At 46.7% G+C, this 26838-nt stretch overlaps 1 pseudogene; it reads right to left on the reverse strand.

Moving 5' to 3' along the window:
* Positions 1–14308: 14308 nt before the first annotated feature.
* Positions 14309–16933, reverse strand: LOC125506738 (annotated as a pseudogene).
* Positions 16934–26838: the final 9905 nt, after the last annotated feature.

Below are 26838 nucleotides of genomic sequence, written 5' to 3' on the forward strand. Positions count from 1 at the left end.
GTGTTCGGCGTCGCGAGTTTGGCCTTATATGCATCAACTCCGAATCATGTCTTTGGTCAAATGTTGGGTTTGCCCAGCTCCCGTGTTTTCCTACCTTACGTTCCGCTCTATCGGCTAAGGTGGCATCGGGAGAACTCCTGTGATTGTGCCCTGGTTTATCCGGATGAGCACCTCAGTAGAGAAAGCCAAAAACTGACTATCATGATAAAGCGTGAGACTGGTCAACCACTCGACGACTTAGCGGAATCTTCGGGATTCCTCCGCATTAACGAAGGGCCGTTTCCCGGTCATGTATGTACGCGCCCCGTATTCGGACAAGCGCGGTAGTACCAGAGGCTATATAGTAGTCCCAAACTCCTATGGCTAAGTGAAAGTGTTAAAGCAATATAGTCCGATTGCCTCGTTCGCTGCACTACCACCTCCTTGATGGACCAAGACGTTGGATCAAGTGTGAATACGTATTTTTTGCGAACACCTCCGCATTATATGTGTGGGGGCTGAAGCCGACGACTGCAAACTTTCAGGTTATATACATATATACATAAACGGCCGCACAAGAGGCATCATAATACTTTCAGGCAAAAGTATAAACACAACCTTTATAATTCAATAAAACATTATTTTTACAATGGGAATACATGTCACTAGAACATTATATTCTTCGAACACTGAGCCTCTATTGAACGAGCGCCTTCAAGGACTTCTTCAAAGTAGTGCTCGGCAGATACTCGGCCTACGGCCGAACTCTGGGTTGCAATAGCGGTGGCCTCCATCTCTGCCCAGTATGTTTTGACACGGGCAAGCGCCATTCGCGCACCCTCTATGCACGCCGACCTCTTCAAAGCATCGATGCGCGGCACAGCACCAAGGAATTGTTGCACTAAACTAAAATAACTATTCGGCCTTGGCCCTTCCGGCCACAGATGATTCACAACAGACCTCATGGCAAGTCTGGACAACCTATGGAGCTCGGCCCACTCGGCCATTCGCTCATTCAACAGCAGCGGACGCACTGGAACATGGAACTGTGACCAGAACAACTTTTCCACTTCACGATCTTCTTGATCCTTGAAGTACTCGGCCGGATCAGCAACACTTGCTGCCAAATCTGCGTACGCATCTGCGGAACTCCATAGTTGGTCAAGAGGGGCATACTTTGGATCTCCGAACTTCGTTCGCAACAAAAAGGGCTTCCTAGCCGCGATATCTCCAGCTTGACGCAGCTCCCCCTTCGTCGCTCTGATTTTAGAGCGGGCTTCCTTGGCTGCTACCATGGCCTTCTCCAGGCCCGTCGCCTTCGCTCAGCTTTCTTCTTCAAGAAGCTGGTAACGGTCGGCGGCATCTTTCAACTCAACAGCCATCTTGGCCATTTTTTCCCTACTTTGGCAATGAGTAGCATGTTCGGCCCTCAGCTCTTTGACCGTCTTTAGAGCGGCTGCATCACTATTCCTGGCTTGTTCCTTGGCTTGGGCCAGTTCCGCCCGAAGGGTCTCCACGGCGGCAGCTCCATCTGCAGTCACAACATATTAAAGATACTAGCATCATGCTCCTCTTACCATGTGTTGATCATCGGAGAAATCACATACCTTGTGCCTCGTCGAGCCGCTTGTTGACAAGCACGATGTCGGCATCTGCCGCATCAAATTGCCGCTTCAGCTCGGCAAACTCACCAGTCCGGCTAGCCACCGGACCTTCAGCCACCTGCACATGAAGGCAGCCTGATTATTACCTGGGACTATGATCATCTGTTTACCGCCGTTCTCGACGGCAACCAGAGTCTCAGGGGCTACTATCTACATAGGGCACACCTAACGTGTGCGATACTGTCAAAAACATACACTATTTCACGTACCTCTCAAAGCCTTTCAGCAGACTCTTAAAAGCTTCATGCAACCCGCTTTTGGCGGATGAAATCCTCTCAATCACCGTACCCATTAGCGTACAATGCGCTTCTGAGATGGCAGCTTGCTCCAGAAGATCCCTCAGTGCGCTTGATCGCACACCGGATTGTTCCGGACTCTTTCTGTTGCTCTCTTTAGGAGCTGAATACTGAGGACTTCGGGTGGCCAAAGGATTACCCTCTGGCCTTGGCGGATCAGGAGAAACCCTCTGCGACGACACTTCAGGGTCGCCCGCCTCATGAGGCGGGGTGGCAGGGGAAGGTGTTTCACTCTCCATCATCTCCAGAAGAAGATCCCCCGAAGACGAACTCTGTCGAGAAGGGCTATGATCCGAACTACAAGACGTATGCTTCGGTTATTGTCTGCAGAAGTAATGTAGGATACTTTTACTATGAAGTACTTTTTGTTTACTCACAGTTCGGTAGAGGGTTGATCCCCTTGCGGGCACTGTGTGTCAAGAGTACCTTTTTTTACTTACAATTGGGTCTTCAGAGGTGGTCCTCTTCCTTCCTTGGGGAGAGGGAATTTTAGACTCTTCTCGATTACCCTCCTTCGCGGAGGCGCTAATTGTTGGAAATATGCCCTAGAGGCAATAATAAAAGTATTATTATTATATTTCTTTGATCATGATAATTGTCTTTATTCATGCTATAACTGTATTATCCGGAAATCGTAATACACGTGTGAATACATAGACCATAATATGTCCCTAGTAAGCCTCTAGTTGACTAGCTCGTTGATCAACAGATAGTCATGGTTTCCTGGCTACGGACATTGGATGTCATTGATAACGGGATCACATCATTAGGAGAATGATGTGATGGACAAGACCTAATCCTAAGCATAGCACAAGATCGTGTAGTTCGTTTGCTAGAGCTTTTTCCAATGGTAAGTATCTTTTCCTTTGACCATGAGATCGTGTAACTCCCGGATACCGTAGGAGTTCTTTGGTTGTATCAAACGTCACAACGTAACTGGGTGATTATAAAGGTGCACTACAGGTATCTCTGAAAGTGTCTGTTGGGTTGACACGGATCGAGACTGGGATTTGTCACTCCATATAACAGAGAGGTATCACTGGGCCCACTCGGTAATGCGTAATCATTATGAGCTCAAGGTGACCAAGTGGTTGATCATGGGATCATGCATTACGGTACGAGTAAAGTGACTTGCCGGTAACGAGACTGAACAAGGTATTGGGATACCAACGATCGAGTCTCGGGCAAGTAACATACCGATTGACAAAGGGAATTGTATACGGGGTTGATTAAATCCTCGACATCGTGGTTCATCCGATGAGATCATCGTGGAGCATGTGGGAGCCTACATGGGTATCCAGATCCCACTATTGGTTATTGACCGGAGAGTCGTCCCGGTCATGTCTGCATGTCTCCCGAACCCGTAGGGTCTACACACTTAAGGTTCGGTGACGCTAGGGTTGTGAAGATATGTATATGCAGTAACCCGAATGTTGTTCGGAGTCCCGGATGAGATCCCGGACGTCACGAGGAGTTCCGAAATGGTCCGGAGGTAAAGAATTATATATAGGAAGTGCGGTATCGGCCATCGGGACAAGTTTCGGGGTTATCGGTATTGTACCGGGACCACCGGAAGGGTCCCGGGGGTCCACCGGGTGGGGCCACCTGTCCCGAGGGGCCACGTGGGCTGTAGGGGGTGCGCCTTGGCCTGCATGGGCCAAGGGCACCAGCCCCAAAAGCCCATGCGCCTAGGTTTCCACAAAAGGGAAGAGTCCCAATGGCGGAAGGCACCTCTAGGTGCCTTGGGGGGGGGAGGGAAACCTTCCCTTGGCCGCCGCACCTAGGAGATTGGATCTCCTAGGCTGGCGCACCCCCCCCCCCTTGGCCCTCCTATATATAGTTGAGGAGAGGGAGGACTTTATACCTCAGCCTTTGGTGCTTCCCTCTCCCCTGTTACATCTCTCCCTCGTAGTACACGGCGAAGCCCTACTACTGTGACGCCCTGCATCCACCACCACGCTGTCGTGCTGCTGGATCTTCATCAACCTCTCCTCCCCCCTTGCTGGATCAAGAAAGGAGGAGACGTCATCCGTTCCGTACGTGTGTTGAACGCGGAGGCACCGTCCGTTCGGTGCTAGGATCATCGGTGATTTGGATCACGTCGTGTTCGACTACATCAACCCCGTTCTTTGAACGCTTCCGCTCGCCATCTACAAGGTACGTAGATGCATCTAATCACTCGTTGCTAGATGAACTCCTAGATGGATCTTGGTGAAACCGTAGGAAAATTTTTGTTTTCTGCAACGTTCCCCATCAGTGGTATCAGAGCTAGGTCTATGCGTAGTTCTCTTGCACGAGTAGAACACAATTGGTTGTGGGTGTTGATGTTGTCAACTTTCTTGCCACTACTAGTCTTATCTTGCTTCAACGGTATTGTGGGATGAAGCGGCCCGGACCAACCTTACACGTACGCTTACGTGAGACCGGTTCCACCGACAAACATGCACAAGTTGCATAAGGTGGCTGGCGGGTGTCTGTCTCTCCTACTTTAGTTGAAGCAGATTCGATGAACAGGGTCCTTATGAAGGGTAAATAGAAGTTGACAAATCACGTTGTGGCTTTCACGTAGGTAAGAAAATGTTCTTGTTAGAACCCTACTTCAGCCACGTAAAACCTACAACAACAATTAGAGGACGTCTAACTTGTTTTTGCAGCAAGTGCTTTGTGATATGATATGGCCAAAGTTGTGATGAAAGATGAATGATCGATATGTGATGTATGAGATGTTCATGCTATTATACAAGGAATCACAACTTACATGTCGATGAGTATGACGGTGACAGGATGATCATGGAGCCCCAAGATGGAGATCAAAGGAGCTATGTGATATTGGCCATATCATGTCACTATTATTATTTGATTGCATGTGATGTTTATCATGTTTTGCATCTTGTTTACTTAGAACGATGGTAGTAAATAAGATGATCCCTTACAACAATTTCAAGAAGTGTTCTCCCCTAACTGTGCACCGTTGCTACAGTTCGTCGTTTTGAAGCACCACATGTTAATCGGGTGTGATAGATCCTTACGTTCACATACAACGGGTGTAAGACAGTTTTACACATGCAAAAACACTTAGGGTTAAACTTGACGAGCCTAGCATGTACAGACATGGCCTCGGAACACAGAGACCGAAAGGTCGAACACGAGTCGTATGGAAGATACGATCAACATGAAGATGTTCACCGACGATGACTAGTCCGTCTCACGTGTTAATCGGACATGGCCTAGTCGAATCGGATCGTGTAACACTTAGATGACTAGAGGGATGTCTAATCTGAGTGGGAGTTCATTAATAATTTGATTAGATGAACTTAATTATCATGAACTTAGTCTAAAATCTTTACAATATGTCCTGTAGATCAAATGGCCAATGTTGTATTCAATTTCAACGCGTTCCTGGAGAAAACCAAGCTGAAAGACGATGGCAGCAACTATACGGACTGGGTCTGGAACCTGAGGATCATCCTCATAGCTGCCAAGAAAGATTATGTCCTACAAGCACCGCTAGGTGATCCACCCGTCCCACAGAACCAAGACACTATGAATGCTTGGCAGACACGTACTGATGACTACTCCCTCGTTCAGTGCGGCATGCTTTACAGCTTAGAGCCGGGGCTCCAAAAGCGTTTTGAGAGACATGGAGCATATGAGATGTTCGAAGAGCTAAAAATGGTTTTTCAAGCTCATGCCCGGATCGAGAGATATGAAGTCTCCGATAAGTTCTTCAGCTGTAAGATGGAGGAAAATAGTTCTGTCAGTGAGCACATACTCACTATGTCTGGGTTACATAACCGCTTGACTCAACTGGGAGTTAATCTCCCGGATGACGCGGTCATATACAGAATCCTCCAGTCGCTTCCACCAAGCTACAAGAGCTTTGTGATGAACTTCAATATGCAGGGGATGGTAAAGACCATTCCTGAAGTATTTGCTATGCTGAAATCAGCAGAGGTAGAAGTCAAGAAGGAACATCAAGTGTTGATGATGAATAAAACCACTAAGTTCAAGAAGGGCAAGGGTAAAAAGAACTTCAAGAAGGACGGCAAGGAAGTTGCTGCGCCCGGCAAGCAAGCTGTCGGGAAGAAGTCAAAGAATGGACCCAAGCCTGAGACAGAGTGCTTTTATTGCAAAGGGAAGGGTCACTGGAAGCGGAACTGCCCCAAATACTTAGCGGACAAGAAGGCCGGCAACACCAAAGGTATATTTGATATACATGTAATTGATGTGTACCTTACCAGTACTCGTAGTAATTCCTGGGTATTTGATACCGGTGCCGTTGCTCATATTTGTAACTCACAGCAGGAGCTGCGGAATAAACGGAAACTGGCAAAGGACGAGATGACGATGCGCGTCGGGAATGGTTCCAAGGTCGATGTGATCCCCGTCGGCACGCTACCTCTACATTTACCTATGGGATTAGTTATAAACCTCAATAATTGTTATTTTGTGCCATGTTTGAGCATGAACATTGTATCAGGATCTCGTTTAATACGAGATGGCTACTCATTTAAATCCGAGAATAATGGTTGTTGTATTTATATGAGAGATATGTTTTATGGTCATGCTCCGATAGTCAATGGTTTATTCTTAATGAATCTCGAGCGTATTACTACACATGTTCATAGTGTGAGTACCAAAAGAAGTAAGGTTGATAATGATAGTCCCACATACTTGTGGCACTGCCGCCTTGGTCACATAGGTGTCAAACGCATGAAGAAGCTCCATGCAGATGGACTTTTAGAGTCTCTTGATTATGAATCATTTGACACGTGCGAACCATGCCTCATGGGAAAAATGACCAAGACTCCGTTCTCAGGAACAATGGAGCGAGCAACCAACTTATTGGAAATCATACATACTGATGTGTGCGGTCCAATGACTGTTGAGGCTCGCGGTGGCTATCGTTATGTTCTCACCCTCACTGATGACTTGAGTAGATATGGGTATGTCTACTTAATGAAACACAAGTCTGAAACCTTTGAAAAGTTCAAGGAATTTCAGAGTGAGGTTGAAAATCAACGTGACAGGAAAATCAAGTTTCTACGATCAGATCGTGGAGGAGAATACTTTAGTCACGAATTTGGCACACACTTAAGAAAATGTGGAATAGTTTCACAACTCACGCCGCCTGGAACACCTCAGCGTAACGGTGTGTCCGAACGTCGTAATCGCACTCTATTAGATATGGTGCGATCTATGATGTCTCTTGCCGATTTACCGCTATCTTTTTGGGGCTATGCTTTAGAGACTGCCGCATTCACTTTAAATAGGGCTCCGTCGAAATCCGTTGAGACGACACCGTATGAATTATGGTTTGGGAAGAAACCTAAGCTGTCGTTTCTAAAAGTTTGGGGATGCGATGCTTATGTCAAGAAACTTCAACCTGAAAAGCTCGAACCCAAGTTGGAAAAATGCGTCTTTATAGGATACCCTAAAGAAACTGCTGGGTATACCTTCTACCTCAGATCCGAAGGCAAGATCTTTGTTGCCAGGAATGGATCCTTTCTAGAGAAAGAGTTTCTCTCAAAAGAAGTAAGTGGGAGGAAAGTAGAACTTGATGAAGTATTGCCTCTTGAACCGGTAAATGGCGCAACTCAAGAAAATGTTCCTGAGGTGCCTGCACCGACTAGAGAGGAAGTTATTCATGATGATCAAGATACTTCTGATCAAGCTCCTACTGAAATTCGAAGGTCCACAAGGACACGTTCCGCACCAGAGTGGTACGGCAACCCTGTCTTGGAAATCATGTTGTTAGACAACGGTGAACCTTCGAACTATGAAGAAGCGATGGCGGCCCCGGATTCCAACAAATGGCTAGAAGCCATGAAATCCGAGATAGGATCCATGTATGAAAACGAAGTATGGACTTTGACTGACTTGCCCGTTGAACGGCGAGCCATAGAAAATAAATGGATCTTTAAGAAGAAGACAGACGCGGATGGTAATGTGACCATCTATAAAGCTAGGCTTGTCGCTAAGGGTTATCGACAAGTTCAAGGGGTTGACTACGATGAGACTTTCTCACCGGTAGCGAAGCTAAAGTCCGTCCGAATCATGTTAGCAATTGCCGCATTCTACGATTATGAGATATGGCAAATGGACGTCAAGACGGCATTCCTTAATGGTTTCCTTAAGGAAGAATTGTATATGATGCAGTCGGAAGGTTTTGTCGATCCTAAGAATGCTGACAAGGTGTGCAAGCTCCAACGCTCGATTTATGGGCTGGTGCAAGCATCTCGGAGTTGGAACATTCGCTTTGATGAGATGATCAAAGCGTTTTAGTTTACGCAGACTTATGGAGAAGCCTGCGTTTACAAGAAAGTGAGTGGGAGCTCTGTAGCATTTCTCATACTATATGTAGATGACATACTTTTGATGGGAAATGATATAGAACTCTTGAACAGCATCAAGGCCTACTTGAATAAGAGTTTTTCAATGAAGGACCTTGGAGAAGCTGCTTATATATTAGGCATCAAGATCTATAGAGATAGATCAAGACGCCTCATAGGTCTTTCACAAAGCACATACCTTGATAAGATTTTGAAGAAGTTCAAAATGGATCAGTCCAAGAAAGGGTTCTTGCCTGTTTTGCAAGGTGTGAGATTGAGCTCGGCTCAATGCCCGACCACGGCAGAAGATATAGAAGAGATGAGTGTCATCCCCTATGCCTCAGCCATAGGTTCTATTATGTATGCCATGCTGTGTACCAGACCTGATGTAAACCTTGCCGTAAGTTTGGTAGGAAGGTACCAAAGTAATCCCGGCAAGGAACACTGGACAGCGGTCAAGAATATCCTGAAGTACCTGAAAAGGACTAAGGAAATGTTTCTCGTTTATGGAGGTGACGAAGAGCTCGTCGTAAAGGGTTACGTCGACGCTAGCTTCGACACAGATCTGGATGACTCTAAGTCACAAGCCAGATACGTGTATATGTTGAATGGTGGAGCAGTGAGCTGGTGCAGCTGCAAAAAGAGCGTCGTGGCGGGATCTACATGTGAAGCGGAGTACATGGCAGCCTCGGAGGCAGCACATGAAGCAATATGGGTGAAGGAGTTCATCACCGACCTAGGAGTCATACCCAATGCGTCGGGGCCAATCAAACTCTTTTGTGACAACACTGGAGCTATTGCACTTGCCAAGGAGCCTAGGTTTCACAAGAAGACAAGGCACATCAAGCGTCGCTTCAACTCCATTCGTGAAAATGTTCAAGATGGAGACATAGAGATTTGTAAAGTACATACGGACCTGAATATAGCAGATCCGTTGACTAAACCTCTCCCTAGGGTAAAACATGATCAACACCAGAATTCCATGGGTGTTCGATTCATCACAATGTAACTAGATTATTGACTCTAGTGCAAGTGGGAGATTGTTGGAAATATGCCCTAGAGGCAATAATAAAAGTATTATTATTATATTTCTTTGATCATGATAATTGTCTTTATTCATGCTATAACTGTATTATCCGGAAATCGTAATGCACGTGTGAATACATAGACCATAATATGTCCCTAGTAAGCCTCTAGTTGACTAGCTCGTTGATCAACAGATAGTCATGGTTTCCTGGCTATGGACATTGGATGTCATTGATAACGGGATCATATCATTAGGAGAATGATGTGATGGACAAGACCTAATCCTAAGCATAGCACAAGATCGTGTAGTTCGTTTGCTAGAGCTTTTTCCAGTGTAAAGTATCTTTTCCTTTGACCATGAGATCGTGTAACTCCCGGATACCGTAGGAGTGCTTTGGGTGTATCAAACGTCACAACGTAACTGGGTGATTATAAAGGTGCACTACAGGTATCTCCGAAAGTGTCTGTTGGGTTGACACGGATCGAGACTGGGATTTGTCACTCCATATAACGGAGAGGTATCACTGGGCCCACTCGGTAATGCATCATCAATATGAGCTCAAGGTGACCAAGTGGTTGATCATGGGATAATGCATTACGGTACGAGTAAAGTGACTTGCCGGTAACGAGACTGAACAAGGTATTGGGATACCAACGATCGAGTCTCGGGCAAGTAACATACCGATTGACAAAGGGAATTGTATACGGGGTTGATTAAATCCTCGACATTGTGGTTCATCCGATGAGATCATCGTGGAGCATGTGGGAGCCTACATGGGTATCCAGATCCCGCTGTTGGTTATTGACCGGAGAGTCGTCCCGGTCATGTCTGCATGTCTCCCGAACCCGTAGGGTCTACACACTTAAGGTTCGGTGACGCTAGGGTTGTGAAGATATGTATATGCAGTAACCCGAATGTTGTTCGGAGTCCCGGATGAGATCCCGGACGTCACGAGGAGTTCCGGAATGGTCCGGAGGTAAAGAATTATATATAGGAAGTGCAGTATCGGCCATTGGGACAAGTTTCGGGGTTATCGGTATTGTACCGGGACCACCGAAAGGGTCCCGGGGGTCCACCGGGTGGGGCCACCTGTCCCGGGGGGCCACATGGGCTGTAGGGGGTGCGCCTTGTCCTGCATGGGCCAAGGGCACTAGCCCCAAAAGCCCATGCGCCTAGGTTTCCACAAAAGGGAAGAGTCCCAATGGTGGAAGGCACCTCTAGGTGCCTTGGGGGGGAGGGAAACCTCCCCTTGGCCGCCGCACCTAGGAGATTGGATCTCCTAGGCTGGTGCACCCCCCCTTGGCCCTCCTATATATAGTTGAGGAGAGGGAGGACTTCATACCTCAGCCTTTGGTGCTTCCCTCTCCCCTGTTACATCTCTCCCTCGTAGTACACGGCGAAACCCTGCTACTGTGACGCCCTGCATCCACCAGCACGCCGTCGTGCTGCTGGATCTTCACCAACCTCTCCTCCCCCCTTGCTGGATCAAGAAAGGAGGAGACGTCATCCGTTCCGTACGTGTGTTGAACGAGGACGCACCGTCCGTTCGGTGCTAGGATCATCGGTGATTTGGATCACGTCGTGTTCGACTACATCAACCCCGTTCTTTGAACGCTTCCGCTCGTCATCTACAAGGTACGTAGATGCATCTAATCACTCGTTGCTAGATGAACTCCTAGATGGATCTTGGTGAAACCGTAGGAAAATTTTTGTTTTCTGCAACGTTCCCCATCACTAATTCCCCCGGTTTGGATGAATAATGAGTGAGGCCAACTTTCAGCCTCTTCATTCCCCCCTTCATCTTCCCCTGGGGGCACCTGATAAGGCGCCGGCTCGAGCATTCTGGCTAGTACTGGATTGGCTGAGCCTTCGGGAAGGGGAGTCGAACACCTGATCATCTTCGCCTTTGTTACCCAATCCTGGTCAAAGACTGACTTTTCAGAATGATGACGTGATAAATAAAAAGACAACGTGTTCAGCCACGGGATTGCTTACCTGGGTATCTGGGCGATTACAGTTCAGACCCGCATCCTCGGTGGTGTCCGGACACTTTATTTGGGGTCCGAAGAACAATTTGTACATCTCTTCGAGCGTCATGCCGAGGAAGTGCTGGATAGTTCGCGGTCCTTCCGGGTTGAATTCCCGCATGCGGAGGGGTCGGCGTTTGCAAGGCGGGACTCGACGAACTAGCATGACTCGCATTACCGTAACCAGGCTAACATCTCTCTCGAGGAGATCTCGGATGCAACTCTGCGATATTGACACATCATTTGCTGGCCCCTAGTCTAGCCCCTTGTTGATCCATGATGTCAGTTGTGGTGGGGGGGGCGAGAAAAAGGCAGGGGCGGCTACCCACTTGTTACTCCGGGGAGCTGTGATATAAAACCACTCCCGTTGCCATAAACTAGACACCTCCGGAAAGGAACCCTCTGGCCATGGAGCATCTGCGCTTTTGCTTATTACGGCGCCTCCGCACTCTGCGTGTCGCCCCTTGATCATCTTCGGCTTCACATCAAAAGTCTTGAGCCATAGACCGAAGTGTGGGGTAATGCGGAGGAAGGCCTCACATACGACGATGAACGACGAGATGTGAAGGAGGGAATCCGGGGCCAGGTCATGGAAATCCAGCCAATAATAGAACATGAGCCCCCTAACAAAGGGATCCAAAGCGAGGCCTAGCCCTCGAAGGAAGTGAGAGATGAATACAATGCTCTCACCGGGTTTGGGAGTGGGAATGACCTGCCCTCGAGCAGGCAGCCTGTGCCAGATTTCGCCGGTCAAATACCAGGCCTCTCTTACCTTCTTGATGTATTCCTCTGTGACATAGCAAGGCATCCACCGACCTTGAAGGTTGGATCCGAACATGGTTGAAGGTCCGAAGCGCCTGACCTAAGCCTGGGGTGTTGGAACTCAAGGCGGGGGAAGGATTCGATTGAGTACGAGAGGGAAAAGAAAGGGACAGGCCTTGGGACTTGCCTAAAATCGTGGAGTCATACCAATGGGCACGATTGGGTTACCCACGTCCGTATTGATGAGAATCCCGTAATAAGGGGGACACGATCTCTGCTTCGACAAGACGTGTCAAGAAAACCGCCCCGCAATACGTGCAGTGTTGGTTGAGAAAAACAGTTCGAATAATGACCGGGCCATGGCATGCTGTCATGTTTCTAAACGCGTCAGCAGATTAGATTTGTGGAAATATTATTCTCTCTACGGTGGTATGTGAAACTTGTTTTGCAGAGCCGAACACCATCCTTGTGTTCAAAATCTTCTATGGAGAATTCGGAGTAAGAACCCGCCTTGCAATGCCGAAGAAAAATCTGCGCGCCAGACTCATCGTCATTGAAGCCTGGTTCAGGGGCTACTAAGGGAGTCCTGGATTAGGGGGTCTCCGGACAGCCGAACTATATCCTTTGGCCAGACTGTTGGACTATGAAGATACAAGATTGAAGACTTCGTCCCGTGTCCGGATAGGACTCTCATTGGCGTGGAAGGCAAGCTTGGCAATACGGATATGTAGATCTCCTCCCTTGTAACCAACTCTGTGTAACCCTAGCCCCCTCCGGTGTCTATATAAATCGGAGGGTTTAGTCCGTGGGACAACAACAATCATACCATAGGCTAGCTTCTAGGGTTAGCCTCTACGATCTCGTGGTAGATCAACTCTTGTAATACTCATATCATCAAGATCAATCAAGCAGGACGTAGGTATTACCTCCATCAAGAGGGCTCGAACCTGGGTAAACATGGTGTCCCCTGCCTCCTGTTACCATCCGCCTTAGACGCACAGTTCGGGACCCCCTACCCGAGATCCGCCGATTTTGACACCGACACCAACCTTTTCAGCTTTTGTCACCGGACCACATTTTTTCTCTTCAAGCACCCGCCTCCTGGAGAGGATCCCGCTTCCCTATCCGAACCTACTTTACGTCATATCCGATCCTACATGGCATGCGAGGCATCACCTTGAGGCATCTCCTTGAGGTCCATATCTGTATTCATGTGATTATTGCCCAAACTTTAATCTAAAACATGGGGTACTTTTCATGTGATTATTCATTGGCTTGCAAAGATAATCCGTAAATTCACGAGAACACTACAAAACCTTGTCCATAATTTTTTACATTGATTTAACCGTGTTTCCAGACTTGTTGAAATATCCCGAGAAATTTTTCAATAATCTTTTTATTATGAAAAACCCAAAGGCTATCTCTTCTTCGTAACCGTCCTCCATGCATGTTCTTGCACGTCCTCCGGTTTTTTAGTGGATCTGGTACTAAAGTTGAAGATTTATGCTAAAGGCCTTCGTGAAGACCATGTCAGAACTTTGTCGAAAACTTTGAAGGGCTTTTCACAAAATTTATAAGGACTGAACTGAGTACAGAGTTTTGCAAAGATATTATTCAAACTTTGTTGAAACTTCTGAAAAACTATTGAGGACACATCACCGAACCTTTTAGATTTTCTACAAAAACCTAATAACCTATTACCTATAAATTAATTAGTGAGGTTTCACTTGACACATATGCTCAGTCCTACATTCCTCACAATTTGAAATATGTTGGTCAACAGACTTCTTTTGAAGAGCTGGCCATGAAAAAAATATCAAAACAAATTTAAATTTGCACACCACAAAATGTCTATAGAAGCCATGAATGGGTTGTTGCACATTGATGCTAGATCGAGATAACTTTCTAGTACCAGGAATATCTGTTGGTGACCATCCGACTAACATACCCATCCGGAGGGAGTACATGTATTTTAAATTTTTGTGAAGACAGTATGATAGGGAACTCTTTGTCCTAATGGTTTCTGTTGCAGCAATAAAAGTGGTGAAAACATCTGTCATTAGAATACGGATGCATTGATAGAGTCATCAATCTATCATAGATGTCACAATCAAAGATACCCAAGCTTACGGAAATTAAATCATGGATGTTTCCTGCAAAAATATGAGCACATTTTTTTTTCTTTTCGAACTTCAAGAAGAAAAGAATTGTCTTGCAACTAGCACAGCATGCATCCTGTCATGTGGTTGCCATTACATGCTGATTTAATTTAGTTCTCCTGAAACAACTGCCATGTTTTCCTTCTAAACGAGAAAGTAATTCATCAACTCACTACAATAAGCCCAAACTTCTCGAGACTTCCACCAAAATGAGAGTTTGAGAAACTACCGCCAGCTTCCTTCCAAATATAGCACAACCCCTCCATCTATTAGTTCCAGGAAACCTGCAAAATAAAGAAAAATATATGAGGGATATTTGACTCAGCATGGAAAAGAAAGACTCAAATTGAAAATCAAATAACTGAGTAAACAGAAGTACTATTATTGTCCATTTATCTCACCTCCCAAAATTAAATCGACAGTGAGTTAGAGTCTTTATGTTTGGAAATAACCGAGCATGTTTACTTTGTAGCACAAAATTATGTATTTACCATTAGTTTGGAAATAACAAGCTTCAGTTTTAGACTTTATATTAATTGTTATATATAGTGATTCCTCGCAATGAGAGGTCATCAGTCATCACTACCACAAGCGAAAATAAAGAAGCATTTGGTAAGGTGGTCGATAGAATCATACCCATTTGCCACTTCTAGACGAAACTAAACATATCATCTGTCGATTCCACGCAATCTTTGTTGCCTGAAAAAATGGTTTCCACGGTCAAGGTGCAATAACTTTGATAACAGACGCAATGCTAAACAAGAAGAATTTGTTGTATGATTTGGATCTTACTGAGGTATAATTACACCAAAGTACAGGCTAACAAACTGAGGTACAACTACACCAAGCCGCCGGTCACTAGATCAATAGTGCAGTATTTGATTGCCATTCATGTTTGGATCTTACTGACAACATCAACTCAAAATCTTCTGTCCAAGCACAAACCAATCAAGCAATACACCAGCAAATGCAATACTGAAATGTAAGGACACTGGTAGCAGTTAAAACAAGCAGGTGATTACATACCTGCCGTGGGGATCCGGCTCGATCCAAGCCACGGTGGAAGCACGCATGGTACCAGAGAAAAGTACTCGTCTTCAAGCCGAGAGGCCCCGACCACCTTCCCATTGTACATGTCCACGACGAGGACGTGCTCGCCGGCCTTGATGTAAATGACACTGGCGTCGAGAGGGTCAAGGACGGCGATCTGCGGCGACGACTGCGCCGAGTTCACCTGCCACGGGTAGCCTCCGTCCGCCAAGACCTTCCTGAGCGACACCTGGTGCTCCAGCTTCCAGCCGCTGCCCTCGCCGTCGCCGAGCGCATATCAGCTGAGCAGAAACGGCCCGCCCGGAGTCACCTCGGCATAGCGCAGCCTCCCCTCGCTCACGCGTTCACGCCGATGCGCCGGCGCTTGGCCAGCTCCATCATGGACAGCGCCCGTTCCTCGACTTTGCTGAGATCTCGTTCGTCCGCACATGCAGGCGCAGGCAGCACGCTGCCGCTGGGCAGCTCGACGAAGCCGATCTCCGGCCGGTTAGCAAAGGGGTCGACGGAGACGGCGCCCAAGGTGAGGTCGACCCACCACAGCCGGCCGTCGAAGGCAACCGTCTCCTGGTTCATCTCCATCTCGCGCGGGAGCAGCGGTCCGCCGGGCGAGCCCATCATCACCGTCTTCCACTTGCCTTGGTCGGAGAGGAACCGCGCAAGGGCGGAGCCATTGAAGACGAGGCCGGCGACGGCGAACCTGTCGGACGGCCCGCACCCGAGCCCTCCGTCGGCCTGGGTGAGGAGGCCCATGCGGTGGACGACGAGGATCTTCCTGCAGCCGCCGATGTCGGGGAGGCGGAGCATTTGGCCGGTGAGGGGGTTGCAGACGAAGCGCTGGATCTCAGGGTTCCTGGTGAGGTCCCAGGAGGTGCATGGGCCCTCCGCCCGGAGGTCATGGTAGCTGAGCAGGAGGTGGCCGTCGCCGACGTGGCCGAAGAGGACCTGGACGACGTTGCCGCCGAGGTATTGGACCCTGCCGCTGTCCGCGCTGGGGCGTGCCGCGGGGTCGATGAGGTGCGCCGGGGCGGAGATGCTGGAGACGCCCGGAGGGTCCACGGGGCGGAAGCACGCGGTCTGGGCCGACCACGAGCGATCAACCTCTCGGCCGAGCCAATATAGTGTGCTCTATGTCGGAGTCGCATCACCCCACCCACTCATCATGTCTCACCCGCACTCACCATTGCCTCTTCCCCTCTTCCGGCGATTCGATCGGTGACGTGTGCAATAGAGGGGGATGTTTGCGATGGTGCAGTAGGCAGTGGCGCTGGCGGCTAGGACACGGGGTTGGCAATCGACCCACTCACCCACCAGTCCACCACCCATCTCCAACCGACGGAGATGGGCATCTGCGATTCGTTGCAAACGTCCTGATGGTGGGGATGGTGGCCTGCTGAATATGTTATTTCAGGACCGAGTGTCGGAGCTTCACGGTGGAGTAGTGCCGAGCTCAGGTGTCGACCATCACCGCGGGGTGGCCGCAGTTCAGGAGATCGAGTGCTTAGGGGCTCAGGGGATGCTTGGCTAGGCCGACGTGCATGCGAGTCACACGGTAGGCTGCTGACGGTGCCAACGAGGCAGCGGCGGTAGGGAGCATCGTCGGCGGATGCGACACGAAGGCCGCCGATAGGCACGCGCATGGAGGGCAGATACAGCACAAGGAGCTATCTTCGGGAGGGGCAGAGAAACATAGGTACTGCATTTTACCTACTGCGGGTTTTCCATGGCTAGCCTCTCATGCTCTACATGTTGAATATGCAGTAACACCAATCAATTTTCAATCAACAGAATGCACAACCGGCAAACTGTACATGACAATTAGTTTGCATTTTATTCGATGACAACTCTTCATATTTTTTGAATACAAAATAAAAAAGGCAAAATTATGATGTCTTACCATGGCAAATTATGTTGACGAATGGTGAAATAAGATGTGTTTGACATGGCATCTTCAATTTTTTCGCCATGGCAACTTAAATTTTGACCCATGACAATTAGTAGTTATTTTCCTATTTTGTCACATGGTGGCCTAAGATAGCGGTGTCGCTGATTTTTTAATAGAAGTAAGTGCCTCGTGCAGCTATTGTGAGCATAATATAGTGTGCTCTATGTCGGAATCGCATCACCCCACCCACTCATCATGTCTCACCCGCACTCCCCATTGCCTCTTCCCCTCTCCGGGCGATTCGATCGGTGACGTGTGCAATAGAGGGGGATGTTTGTGATGGTGCAGTAGGCAGTGGCGCTGGCGGCTAGGACGCGGGGTTGGCAATCGACCCACTCACCCACCAGTCCACCACCCATCTCCAACCGACGGAGATGGGCATCTGCGATTCGTTGCAAACGTCCCGATGGTGGGGATGGTGGCCTGCTGAATATGTTATTTCAGGACCGAGTGTCGGAGCTTCACGGTGGAGTAGTGCCGAGCTCAGGTGTCGACCATCACCGCGGGGTGGCCGCAGTTCAGGAGATCGAGTGCTTAGGGGCTCGGGGGATGCTTGGCTAGGCCGACGTGCATGCGAGTCACACGGTAGGCACTGCTGACGGTGCCAACGAGGTAGCGACGGTAGGGAGCATCGTCGGCGGATGCGACACGAAGGCCGCCGATAGGCACGCGCATGGAGGGCAGATACGGCACAAGGAGCTATCTTCGGGAGGGGCAGAGAAACATAGGTACTGCATTTTACCTACTGCAGGTTTTCCATGGCTAGCCTCTCATGCTCTACATGTTGAATATGCAGTAACACCAATCAATTTTCAGTCAACAGAATGCACAACCAGCAAACTGTACATGACAATTAGTTTGCATTTTATTCGATGACAACTCTTCATATTTTTTGAATACAAAATAAAAAAGGCAAAATTATGATGTCTTACCATGGCAAATTATGTTGACGAATGGTGAATTAAGATGTGTTTGACATGGCATCTTCAATTTTTTCGCCATGGCAACTTAAATTTTGACCCATGACAATTACTAGTTCGTTTCCTATTTTGTCACATGGTGGCCTAAGATAGTGGTGTCGTTGATTTTTTAATAGAAGTAAGTGCCTTGTGCAGCTATTGTGAGCATAATATAGTGTGCTCTATGTCGGAGTCGCATCACCCCACCCACTCATCATGTCTCACCCGCACTCCCCATTGCCTCTTCCCCTCTCCCGGCGATTCGATCGGTGACGTGTGCAATAGAGGGGGATGTTTGCGATGGTGCAGTAGGCAGTGGCGCTAGCGGCTAGGACGCGGGGTTGGCAATCGACCCACTCACCCACCAGTCCACCACCCATCTCCAACCGACGGAGATGGGCATCTGCGATTCGTTGCAAACGTCCTGATGGTGGGGATGGTGGCCTGCTGAATATGTTATTTCAGGACCGAGTGTCGGAGCTTCACGGTGGAGTAGTGTCGAGCTCAGGTGTCGACCATCACCGCGGGTGGCCGCAGGTCAGGAGATCGAGTGCTTAGGGGCTCGGGGGATGCTTGGCTAGGCCGACGTGCATGCGAGTCACACGGTAGGCACTGCTGATGGTGCCAACGAGGCGGCGGCGGTAGGGAGCATCGTCGGCGGATGCGACACGAAGGCCGCCGATAGGCACGCGCATGGAGGGCAGATACGGCACAAGGAGCTATCTTCGGGAGGGGCAGAGAAACATAGGTACTGCATTTTACCTACTGCAGGTTTTCCATGGCTAGCCTCTCATGCTCTACATGTTGAATATGCAGTAACACCAATCAATTTTCAGTCAACAGAATGCACAACCGGCAAACTGTACATGACAGTTACTTTGCATTTTATTCGATGGCAACTCTTCATATTTTTTGAATACAAAATAAAAAAGGCAAAATTATGATGTCTTACCATGGCAAATTATGTTGACGAATGGTGAATTAAGATGTGTTTGACATGGCATCTTCAATTTTTTCGCCATGGCAACTTAAATTTGACCCATGACAATTAGTAGCTTTTCCTATTTTGTCACATGGTGGCCTAAGATAGCAGTGTCGTTGATTTTTTTAATAGAAGTAAGTGCCTCGTGCAGCTATTGTGAGCAAATAAATAGTTTGTACTAGTCTCATGGCAAATACAATTCCAGATCCATGGCAAGTTTTACAGCATGGCAAAAAAAATTTGTTATTGGCAAATTTTGCGGAGCCATGGCATTTTTTTGTTTGCTCTACATAATGGCAATTTTTTGTAAGTTTTTGTTCTTCTCCTTAAAAAATGTAGAGTACATTTGTTCTATATCATGGCATTTGCCATGACTTACATAATTTTTTTAAAACATGCCATGTTTATTTGCACTGTATATTTTTTCTATATTGCCATCATGTGGACTACTCACATTGTAAAACTTGAAAGTTTGTCTCTCTACAATTGCCATTGCAAATTTACAATAACAATGTTTTTTTACAGCTACGATACTCATGTGATCCCTTTTCAAATCCTATACTTTTGCCATGTCACCAATACATTTTTTCCCTCATTCATCATGACCTACATAGCTTTTTATTAAAACAAACTTGCCATTTCTATTTGTACTATGTTTTTTTCTATATTGCCATCATGGGTGCTTATACTCACATGGCAAAACTTAAAATCTTGTCTCATCTACAATTGCCATGTCAAATTTACGATAACCACATTTTTGAAAAGTAGCATGTGTGACCGCCTTTTCAAATTCCATACTCTATATAGATTTTTCTTAAAAAGTCCATGTCTATCTGTACTTTGTTTTTTATATACTAACATGTGTACTACTCACATGGCAGAACCTACAATTCTGTTTATACACAATTGTCATCGAAAATTTAAGATAACAACATTTCTTAAAGTAGCCCGTGTGACCTTTATTTCCAAAATCTATACATTTGGCATGTCACCAATAGATTTTCCCCCACATTTCCCATGATCCATAGATCATTTTTAAAAAGTTGCCATGTCTCTCTTTGTACTCTTGTTTTTTTTCCTAAATTTGCCATCATTTTAGATATGAAAAATTATAAAGTTTTTTTTGTTATTGTGTACTACTTACATGGCTAATTTTAGAAATTTGCCAAATGGCAAACTTTTTAGAATTATTTTCATAAGCCATGACAATTCCTTTGTGTTTTTGTGTATGTTTTCTTCTATGTATGTTTTCTATAGTTACAGTACATATATAATGGCAAATTAATTTTCACAATGCTGTCAACTATTTTTCATGCCATTTCACTACACTACATGATTTTTTTTTTTTGAAGTTCACTACATGATTTTCTTAGTACTGTACTAGACCACGGCAAGTTATTTGTACATAACATGGCAATGAATTTATAGACACCATGGCAATTTTGCATATGTCATGGCAATAATTACTGCACATACCATTGTGAATTTTCTGTTTTTGTATATAGCATAAAGTTTTTGGACAATTTTCATTGTCTATTCTCGAAATAAACTTCCGGAGGTGTGAGAGGGTAGTGGTGCTTGCAAATATTTCTCACTCATCAGGCCTTGAGGGAGAAGAGATCGGGCACAAAATAATTCTACATTGGCAAATCTCCCCCTTTTCCAATGGCAACGGGTTTTTGTGGGGAGTTAATCACCTCCTGGCTGCATTTTTCAGGGATTATTCAGTTTTACCATGGGATCCATGGGAGACGTGATGCAGGGTAGGAAGGAAGAAGGCTTGGAGAGGGAAGGGGGTGGTTACACGGATGGGCACAGCCGCACAGACTCGATTTTGTGGCTGTTTGTCAGCGAGAACAGAAAGCTTTTGCTTTGGAACTGTAGAAGAAGCAGCGTTGCAGCAGGAGGGCCTTTTTATCCCTGGCCTCCCTCCCCACAGAAAGAAAAGAAGGAGACCGATCGGTCCTCCCAGTATTCTTCTGTGTCTGCGAAAGAGAAAAACGGGCAGCCTTTCCCTTTGTTTTGCTGTCCTTTGTCTGCAGCGCCTGTGTTGTGTTTCTACCGCTGTCTCCAAGTGTTTTGTTCATCGCAAAACAAAAGAGAGGTGCCCAGTTGGCCGACGCAGTATCAACTTCAAACTCCCCGCAAAATCCAAACTATTTCTTCACGAATTGGCAAAGGTTGCTGGATTCCCTAGTATTGTTTAGGAATTTTCGGCCAATAAACTAATCATCAAACTCATGGACTACTTCATTTGGGTCATCAAACTTGCTAAGGTCAATTCCAACGCGCCGGAAACGAACGTGGAATTGATCCCTTTTTTGTCCGTTTAGATTCATCAGGCCGACGCTGATATCCGCTTTTAGCCAGCACATAGGTGCGTCCAATTCAGCCGGCGTATTTCGGATTTAGGTGTTTTAAAAAAACTTAATCCAAATTAAACATAAAAAGTGTAAACTTAATATTTAAACTGTCGACGAAAGTCCGCTTACATTAATAACCAAGCCTCTATATCCGGCAGCTTTTTCGCTCTATTATTCATCCACTTGGATGAAAATGATGTTTGGGTAAATTTGAATGTTGCACGTGTATTTGTTTGGTACCCGGCTGTGTACAAAGGCGTTGTTTGTTCAGAAGTTTGTTTCAAATTTTTTGAACTACTGTGATGCTTCTTTTGGTGGGTTTAGTATTTTTGATTGCATGTGGGGTAAGCTGGCGTGGTTATTCTTCTTATATGCCTCCTTTCATTTCTATTTACCGTTGGATTTTACTCGGTTTTCACGTCGCTGTCTGCGCTGATTCCATTCAGGGTCTAACCCCCCCCCCCCCAGTTGACCTGGTGTTTGACCACTCAGGGTCAATGACATGTGGGGCCCGGCTCTGCTAATTTTAGTTTAGAATTAATTTAAAAATTAATTAACTCTGTTAACTAACTATGGCACTAACGTGTGGCCCCCACACGTCAGATTTGACCTGGATAGCCACGTTGACTCGCTGACGTAGTGATGACATCATGCTGACGCAGTTATTCTTTTTCTGGAATTATTTTAAAACAGGAAATTCCAGAAAATGATTTAAACTTCAAAAATTCATAGAAATTCAACTGTAGCTCAGATTGAAATAATTTATATATGAAAAATTATCGGAAAAATTCAAACTATCCATCTGTACCATTTTCATGCATGACAAACCAACCTATACATGCTGTATATATGAAAACACACTTATGGCATATTTAAGAGCTTAATTTGGAGTTGTATTTGAACCCTTGGTTCAAATGGACTTCAACCAAAAAAATGCTAGATGCATTAACTCAAACAACATCACATACTCATGCCATGTTCATGCATCATATTGTTGCATATGCTTGTGTATTGATTGCCGACACCGTTCCCTCTCGATAGGTCCTGCTTCGGAGACCGATCCAGAGTACCTGTCTGAGGAGCAGTGCCCCCTTGTTGATCTACCAGGCAAGCAAAACCCCTTGTTCATTCCGATACAATCCTACCTTCTCGCTCCTGCTCTCATTATTGCATTAGGACAACAACGATTCAACTGCTACTTATGTTGCCGTAGTTGAACCCATTCCTCTGCATGACCTGTCATTGCCACAGTAAATAGTTAAAACCCACTAGCATGTGTAGGAGTTTCTTGTGCCATGTTGTGTTCTTGCCATGCCATGCCTGCTATTGCTTAGAGTATGTCAGGTCTGATTCATTGGGAATGAATTAGAGTACAATGCTATGTTCTGATGTTGAGAGTTAAGCATGTGAACACGATTTGGTAAAGGTAGCGGTGAGAGGCCATGTAGGAGTACATGGTGGGTTGTCTCACTGGAGCCGTCCCTAAGAACTGAGTTCTGTGTATGTTGTCCAAGGACTAGCTACTACCACACATTGGGTTCCGGTAACTCGACCCCTCTCGACTTATTAGCCAACTTGATCTCTGTCCAGGAGTTGCAAATAGTTTCTGGTGTTTATAGGTAGTGCTATTTTTCTACCGAGTGGCACCCGGCAGGGTGGACTTGGGACAGACTAGGCACACGTGGCCCGGTGTACCGAGTGGCACCCGGATGATGGGCTCGGGAACCATGTACACATCGTTTGGGCCCGTGAGCGAAACCCCGGCCGGATCTCCTTGGGGATGGAACCCGAATAGGTGATAAACCTGGACTAGAGTCTTGTTTGGTTAGTCAGGTCGTGGCCGACACCCTCGCTAGGCTTCCGCTTGAAGGTTGCCGAGATACATGACGTGTATATGGTGATAAGTGGTGAGAGCGTGTGTGAAGAAGTACACCCCTGCAGGGTTATCATGATCTATTCGAATAGCCGTGTCCTCGGTTATGGACTTCTTGGATGCTTACGTGGTACATAGAAAACTTAAAGTGGATACTCTAAAATGCTCAAGACAAGTGTGAGTGCTATGGATGGCCTTCTCGTAAGGAGAAGAGGACGAATCCATAGTAGTGTATTGATGTGGTGATTAGTGGACTCGTGTGCGCTGCCTCATCTCAAAGAAGTTTCTCGTTGTCGTAGAACAGGATAGCCACTGAGTCCAAGCTGGCTTGCTGCAACTAAACCCCACATTACCTTCTTGATACAAATGCATGTATGATAGGATCTGATGTAAGTCTTGCTGAGTACATTTGTACTCACGTTTGCTTTATTTATGTTTTGCAGGTGAGACATCTGTCTCACTAGTAGTACCGCTTGGACTTCGACGAGTAGCTTGTTACCTCAGCTACGATCTTGTTCCCTTGGGAGGGATTTGTAGATAGTCAGGCTTCTCGGCCTTTTCATTTTGTAGTTGTCTGTACTCAGACATGTAATGCTTCCGTTGCTTGTATGCTCTGAATGATGGGTCATGTGACCCCTGCTTGTATTAATGCTATGTGGCTCTTCTGAGCCTTTATCTATATGAGTTTGCATTATGTTGTGATGCCATGTTGTACAGCACATACTTGCATGTTATGCGTACGTGTGACGTGTATTGCTATGTGTGGGTGTCGGTGTCAAAACCGGCGGATCTCGGGTAGGGGGTCCCGAACTGTGCGTCTAGGCCGGATGGTAATAGGAGGCAAGGAACACAATGTTTTACCCAGGTTCGGGCCCTCTTGATGGAGGTAAAACCCTACGTCCTGCTTGATTAATATTGATGATATGGGTAGTACAAGAGTAGATCTACCACGAGATCAAGGAGGCTAAACCCTAGAAGCTAGCCTATGGTATGATTGTTGTGTATGTTGTATATTCTATCGACTAGCCTGGCCCTGGTTTATATAATGCACCAGAGGCCTAGGTTAACAAGAGTCCTAGCTGAACACGCCGGTGGGGAGAAGTCCTTGTCTTGATCGCCAAGTCTTTGTGGAATCTTCCTTGTATGCGGCAGCTGTCCGAACTGGCCCATGAGTATACGGCCATGGGGGGCCTCGGCCCAATCTAATAGATCGGGAGACGACGTGGTGAGTACCCCCCAGTCCAGGACACCGTCAGTAGCCCCCTGAACCGGTCTTCAAGTTAGGGACGCTCCTCGATTCTTCTGAACTGTTCTTCATCTTCGGTCGTCGGTCTTGAAAACTGGTTCAACAAATCTTCTCATCTTCGATCTTGAGGATCGCCGAAATGCATTCGACGAGTTTATACGCCCGGTATCCGAGGAGCACCTTTAAGTTTCCGGCCTTTATCAATGCCTTATTATTTTTATGCCACACCTCGGGTTTGAAGTTGTTCCCGGGAGGCAGTGTCCTCTTGCATCCGAGCTCTAACGCCGGACTGTATTCGAGGTATCTTTTGCAGCCGAGCACCAATGCCGGACCGCTTCCCAGCTCTAACGCCGGAATGTATCCGAGCTCCAACGCCGGACTATGTATCCGAGCTCCAACGCCGGACTATATCCGAGGTGTCATATCACCTTGGTTCAGAAAAGTTTGAAGGAGTTTAGCCGAGCTTAACGCCGAAAATGCCCTCTACGGGGCCAACCACTAGCGCCCGAGCTTTATGCCGGACTGCTTCCGAGGTGGTGCACCACCCCGAATGTGGGCCGATTTTTGTGAATATTTTTTGCTGGTGCAATTTATTCTCTGCCGAGATATATAGCCAGTAGCCCTCAAGGTGTGTATCGGTCTAAAACCCGAGATGCACCTGAAGGATGAAGTAAGACCGCTGATCCTAGTAGCCGCTGAGACTCAGGTTGATTTGCAAAATCGGCCTGAGGATCAAGTCCAAGCTCGGCAGAATACTTCGGGACACTAAAAGCGGCGTGCTCAGTCCTCGAGACTCAGGTTGGGTGCGGCCGACCAACCTGAGGATCAAAATCTCCTCGGAAACTATATTGCACATAAAATTTTCTGCATTGGACAAGCAATGCAGTAGCCCCCGAGACACTGGTCGGGTGGCAACACCAGATCAGGAGATCGATGTGCCCCTTTAATATTTGTAAATAATAAGACCGAAGCTCAGTAGCCCCCGAGCCTTAATGCGGGCACGGGTGGCCGAATTATGGATCAATATCCATAGTAAAATCACAAATTATGTGTAATGACTCTATGTATCCAAGTACTTTACGTCATTAATGCTCAGATCCGCATTGTACAAAACTTTGTTAACCGATCATCGGCTTCCACCTCCTCGGCCAGTAGCTGAGGAGTGTTTGTCCTACTTTATAAAACCTTTATGAGGGCAAAGATTTACAACAAACAAGGCAATCTGGCCATACGGTTTTATAAACAAAGGTACGCATAGAGTTATATTACTATTTAACAGAAGAAATGTCTTCCAAAGAAAATAGTCCCGCTATCGGTTCCTTTCTTTGGGTTGTCATGCTAAGCATGATCATTAAACCTCAGCTCTAATGTAAGAGCAAAATATCGAGGATTTAGTTTGGGAGGACGGTTAATAGCCCCCGGTAGTGTTTGGCGACAGTCGGGGTCAAGCTGTAAACACTTCGGCCAATGTTATGAACGGCCCGTCATTTAACATAGTCATCGGATTGCTGACCAGTTTACGCTTATTGTGACAGTCAGTTTTCAGCTTTCTCCACTGAGGTGCTTAACCATGTGAGCTGGAAGCACAATCGCAGTGGTTCTCCCTTTGCACGCCTAGCCGAACAAAACGGAACGTAGGAAGCAAGTGCAGGAGCCGGGCAACCCAACTATTGACCGAAGACACAATTCGAAACCGATGCATATATAGCAATATCTGAGAATGTTTTTGCCGAATCCCTAAAGGTGTCCGGCGTTGCACTGCGAGACTAATGCTGGAAAAGCACAAATAGTTTAAAAGTGCCAAAAAGCTTGGAAAACCAAGAAACGTCAGTAAAAACATGACGTCCGAACAAGATCAAGTGTTCGGTGCCAATCCGAAAATTGCTCTTAGAAAAAAGAAGTGCTTCTGTCGTGCTTTAACATGATACATCCTATCTCAAGACTTTGAGCGGGTCAGCCTACGGCTTCAACCTCCTATCCCGAGGGCGGAGTACTTCTCATTAGGCCAGTTTAGCAAACTAAACTCTAGCGGCTTTGAGAGAGAAATTAGGCTCCCCGGCTAGTGACCGCACACTCTCGCGAAAAAAGGAGTGATAAATAATAATAATAAAACTTTGCAACGACTAAGAAGAAGAACACTTATTATAAAACGGCTCAAATAAACTTAAGAGCCCCCA

The sequence above is a fragment of the Triticum urartu genome, chromosome 5 (genome assembly GCF_003073215.2).
Source record: "Triticum urartu cultivar G1812 chromosome 5, Tu2.1, whole genome shotgun sequence".
NCBI lineage: Eukaryota > Viridiplantae > Streptophyta > Magnoliopsida > Poales > Poaceae > Triticum > Triticum urartu.